This window comes from Gopherus flavomarginatus, unplaced genomic scaffold, assembly GCF_025201925.1.
Source record: "Gopherus flavomarginatus isolate rGopFla2 unplaced genomic scaffold, rGopFla2.mat.asm mat_scaffold_43_arrow_ctg1, whole genome shotgun sequence".
NCBI lineage: Eukaryota > Metazoa > Chordata > Testudines > Testudinidae > Gopherus > Gopherus flavomarginatus.
The window spans coordinates 1,740,493-1,745,842 of NW_026115085.1; the positions used below are offsets into that span (position 1 = coordinate 1,740,493).

The following is a 5,350-nucleotide window of genomic DNA, read 5'->3' on the forward strand; positions in this document are numbered from 1 at the left end:
TAACAGACGTATTGGAGCATGAGCTGTCGTGGGTGAATACCCACTTAGTCAGATGCAACAATAGTCCCATATGGGCTAGTGGTCAGGATTCCTGGTTTTCACCCAGGTGGCCTGGGTTCAACTTCTGGTGTGGGAAGAGTGCAGAGCTTTTGCCCAGAGTGGAGGCAGGAAATGAAAGGAACAGGAAGGGATCCTGCCAGCAGTGGAGTTAGACAGTGTAGGGAGGGGACCCCTGAAGTGGGGGTGGGGCAGTGGTTGCGGGGAGATGAGGGAAGGATCCCAGCAGTGCGGGAAGTTGACAACCTGGAGAGCACAGGCCTGGAATGGGGACCTGGAAGAGTGAATGTGTCCCTCTAAACCCATCAACTGCAGACTAGGCAGGCTTGGAAGAATTGTGTATTTGTTGGTAAATGTCAATTTCTGTGTAAACACACAACCCAATGGCAAAATATTTCCATCAATAATCATCAAAATTGACAGATGGGCAAAGTAAGAAACATGCTGCTTGGGAACTTATCATGTTGTAGGAGCAGCAGTGATCTGTATGCTCTGTATAACCTGTATGCTCAAAAGGTCTGTTAAACTCCCCCAGCTTGTGTCCTTTCCCGCTTTGAATGCCTGTGAAGTGGCTTTCCCACTCTCCTTTGTACCTCCAGTGAATGCCCTTCACCCGGCCCATCTGGCCAGTGGTTCGCTGTGTTACATTCTATTGCACCTCAGGGAGACTGATCTTCATCGCACCGCCCATCGCTGCGCTGTGGGACACTTACCTTAAAGGATCCTGTCATCTCCACTGCCAGGCCTGTCCTGGGAGCGTGAGTATGAGTGTGACACCCTCCCCCATCCCTTCTTTTGAGCTTAGCTATCAAGCTAATAAATGTGCTGCTTTCTGCCAAACTCTGGGGGGGAGGGGCATTATTAGTCCTCTCTAAGCTTACTAACTGACCCAATTTTGGGTAACACAAGCAACATTGTTTGATCTGTTATTGTACCAAAGGGGGAGATGGTTGTCTATAAGAGTGGGTGAAGACTAAATGCCTCTGATGAGAATGGGATTTGAACCCATGCAGGCAGAGCATAATGGAGTAGCAGTCCATCACCTTAACCACTCGGTCAGCTCATCTGAGCTGTCAAAAAACGGACAGGAGGAGAAATCTAAGGCCAGCAGAGATAGGGACACTAAGGAGTTTTTAAATACTAAGCGAAAGCAGGGTCTGAATGAGCTCCCCTCTCTCACCTAGTGAGGAGCTGGGGAAAGACTTCAGGAACAGACCGTGTTTGCATAGACACACCTACTCTGCCTAGCTATGCAGCATGATGGTGCCGCTTCCCCAAAATGACCAGTTTGGGATGGTCTTGGGTTACAAATGACTTTAGGATTGAGTGGAATGAAATGTTATTCTCCTTCCTGTATGAGTGAAGGGCAGCAGAACATACCTAGTCCGTCCTGATGGAGGGGTAGGTGAGTGAGGAATAGCTTTTATTGGACTGCAGAGAAGTGATTGAGGACGTCACCCTAAACCAGTGGTCCCCAAACATTTCACATTGTGCCCTCTTAGCCATGGCTGTGGCCCCTCGGAAGCCACGGTCAGGAACCGGGGCTGGGAGGAGTGGGGCTGTTGCTTGCTGGGGTGAGGGGTGCGGACAGGGGAAAAGGGGTCGACGCCGGGCTGGGAGCCAGAGTCTCAGGCTGAGGATGGGGTTGGGGAAGAGCTGTGGCAGAGTGGTGCTCCCTCCCTGCCCTCTATGTGGGCTGGCTCAGGTCCTGAGGTGCCCCCATGAATGTTCCTCTGTGTCCCCCTAGGAGTCGCACCCCACATTATGGGGACCACTGAACCCTACTCGCTAAGCCGGGGCTAGTGATGCCAAACCCCCGGGAAAGGGAGAACAAGTGTGGGGGCCCCAGCACCAGAACCATGCCCCTACCTTCTGTCTGTGGCTCTACCCCCTTCCACCCATGGCCCTATCCACTGTCACTTCTGTTCCACCCCTTCCCCCACCAGCCCCACCCTATCACTCCTTTACCCCTGCCCCGCTGTGGCCCTGAGACCAGAGAAGCTCTGTGCCCCTGCTGCAGCCCCCGGGCTGTAGCAGGGAGTGGGAGCTCCTCCAGCCCTGGGGCTGACATAGGGGAGACTTTTCCAGGGGGACCTAACTTGGCCAGGGCCCCTGATCATGGGCCCCACTGTCCCCTTGGCAGTGCAAGGTTTGGGGAGGCTGAGCCCCCTTGTCATAAACAGATAGCTAAGGGTTAATGTTCTTTTACCTATAAAGGGGTAACACCAGTAACCTAAAACACCTGACCAGAGGACCAATCAGGAAACAAGACTTTTTCAAATCTGGGTGGAGGGAAGTTTGTGTGTGAGTTCTTTGTTCTTTGTCTTGTGTCTGTGGCGTCTCGGCTATGAGAGTGATTTTTCTATCTCCTGCCTTTCTAATCTTCTGTTTCCAAGTTGTAAGTACAAAGATAATAAGACAATAAGTTTATATTGGTTTTTTTTGTATTTACATGTGTGTAGTTGCTGGAATGTTTAAATTGTATTCTTTTTGGATAAGGCTGTTTATTCATTTTTTTCTTTTAAGCAAATAACCCTGTATTTGTCACCTTAATACAGAGAGACCATTTTTATGTCCTTTTCTTTCTTTTTATATAAAGCTTTCTTTTTAAGACCTGTTGGATTTTTTCTTTAGTGGGGACTCCAGGGAATTGAGTCTGCAGCTCACCAGGGAATTGGTGGGAGGAAGAAGTCAGGGGGAAAATCTCGTTGTGTTAGATTTACTAGCCTGACTTTGCATACCCTCTGGGTAAGGGGGAAGAGAGATTAGCTATCTTGGTACTTCTATTTCCAGGACTGGAAACAGGGAGCGGGGAGTCCCTCTGTTTAGATTCACGGAGCTTGCTTCTGTATATCTCTCCAGGAACCCAGAGAGGGAACACCTGGAGGGGAGGAGGGGGAAGGGAAATGGTTTATTCCCCTTTGTTGTGAGACTCAAGGCATCTGAGTCTGGGGGTCCCCAGGGGAAGGTTTTGGGGAGACCACAGCGAGCCAGGCACTGTATAAATCCCTGGCTGGTGGCAGCTTTACCAGGTCCAAGCTGGTAACTAAGCTTGGAGGTTTTCATGCTAACACCCATATTTTGGACGCTAAGGTCCAAATCTGGGAAAAAATGTTATGACGCCCCTCCCCCCTGAGCCTCCATTACGAGCCGCCCAGGCTACCACTGCTCAGTGTGTGGCCAGTCTCTGTGTTTTCTGCTGCTCGTTCTGGGGAGCCTGGCCGGCCTTAGGGGTGGTGCCCCCCGATAGCCGCCCAGGGCTCCAGGGGTCAAAGGGCACCGTGTGGCAGTGCAAAGGTGCTCACTGCTCTCCCCTGCCCCAATGCTCCTCCATGGGTCCATAGAGGTTTGAGGGGAGTAAGGAGCAACCCTATGTGCTCCATGCGTCCTGGTCACTTTTCCCACTTGGGCTGTGCTGTGAGGGGAGCATCAGAAGCTGCTGCTCTCTGCCCTCCCGCTACGCAGCCCGGCTGAGGAAAGTGACCTGGATGCAGTGAGCTCGGATGATCTCACTTCTTGCCCCCACATCCCACAGCCCCTAGGGGTGCCCACATGAGCAGTGTTCCAGGGAGGAGTGGGGGGCAGCAATGCCAGCTGCTCCATGCACACAGGTCAGTCTCCCCATGTGGGTGCAGGAGGGAGTGCAAGGGTTTCTGTGATGCCTATTCTATCAATATCGTCACTCAATACCAGGCACTCAAATTCACCAGTCTTAGTACTTAGACGTTTAGCGTTTGTATTTAAGCACTTCTAAAATGTGTCCCATTTTAGCTGTCTGCTATTACATGATGTAATTGAGGGAGACTCTTTCATTTCACTGTTTCTCATCAGAACCTACCTGTACATTATCATCTTCCATCCTCTCCACCTTACTAGGCTATAGAGAATCCCTGTGAATAGTTCCTCTCCTAACGGATGTCTCTGTCTGAACCCTGTGCTCCTCAGCGCCTGTCGGCTTTCCCCAGCTCTGAGGCTGTGTCTACACCGCACACCTTACCACGGTGCAGCTGTGCCACTCTAACCGTGCCATTGTAAGGTGCGCTGTGTGGCCGTCCTTATCGCTGAGAGAGAGCTTCCCCTGCAACAAAGCCAAACTACCTCCAATGAGGGGCAGGAGCTTTGTCACCGGGAGCACAGCTCCACCTATGATGCGCTGTTCACACTGCCGCTTTTCATGGCTCAAATTTTGGCATTCGGGGAGTGTTTTTTCTCACCGCAGACAGACAAAATTTTTAGCAACAAAAGCCGAAATTAAAAAAAACTCCTCTGCAACCTATTTAATTTTACCTTTATACAACCTTTATACTGCCTCCAGTTCTGGTATCCTCATTTGAAAAAGATGTTGTGAAATTGGAGCTAGGGCAGCAAATAGCCACCAAATGTTCTGAGGGCTGGAGAAAAATGCCTTCCAGTGAGCTATTGAAAGAGCTCAACTTGTTTAGCTTATCAAAAGAAGATTGAAAGGTGATTTCATTGAAATGTTGAAGGGCCTTAATGGAGAGAAAAGATTGGGTATTTACGGGCTCTTGAATGGAGCAGAGAAAGGCATAACAAGACCCAATGGCTGGAAAGTGAAAAGAGACAAATTCATATCACAACTGAGGCACAATAGTCAACAGCGAGGATGATTCACCACAGGAGCAAGCTACCAAGGAAAGTGGTGGATTCACCATCTCCTGATGTCATTTAATGAAGACTAGATGCCTTTCTGGAATGTGTTTGCCCCCAAAGTAGCTGTTATGTCATACAGGAGGCCTGTGATATGCAGGTTAGATGCTCTAATGGTGTCTTCTGACCATGAAGTCGACTAATTTCTGAAAAACTGAGTGTAGCATTGGGAGCAGCGTCTGATGTTTTCCTGTCTAGCCGGCTTGCTGCCTAGAACGAACGCTCCTTGAGTGGGGTGATCCACAGGGAGTAGCTCAAACCTCCAAAGTGCCTGGCCAGGGGCAGGACATTAGCCCAGCAAGGGAGGGGTGTGGCAGTGACATCACAAAGGCCTTTTGCAGGACCTCAGACTATTGGTCAAAGGTGGTGGGGAGGTGGTGACCTCACAGAGACATGCTGACATCAGCCAGGCAGGACAGGGGCGAGGGGCCAGGGAAACCTCAGAGACCTCTGTGGCTTTGCTTCAGCACGTTTCCTTCTCCAGGTCTCTCTTTGAGGACTGAGAGATTATTTGGGGTCATGGACGTGAGCGCCAGGAGGAACCTCTTCCGAGTTTCCTCCTTCCCTTGTAGTGATTTTACTAGAAAACAGCCGTCCCTGTTTAGAAGGTAAGAGCCTCCTGGAG

At 50.5% G+C, this 5,350-nt stretch overlaps 1 non-coding gene across 1 annotated transcript; it reads right to left on the reverse strand.

Moving 5' to 3' along the window:
- Positions 1-1,041: 1,041 nt before the first annotated feature.
- TRNAS-GCU (transfer RNA serine (anticodon GCU)) lies at positions 1,042-1,123 on the reverse strand. Its single transcript has one exon. It is a non-coding gene; the product is annotated as a tRNA-Ser (tRNA).
- Between the last annotated feature and the right edge of the window lie 4,227 nt (positions 1,124-5,350).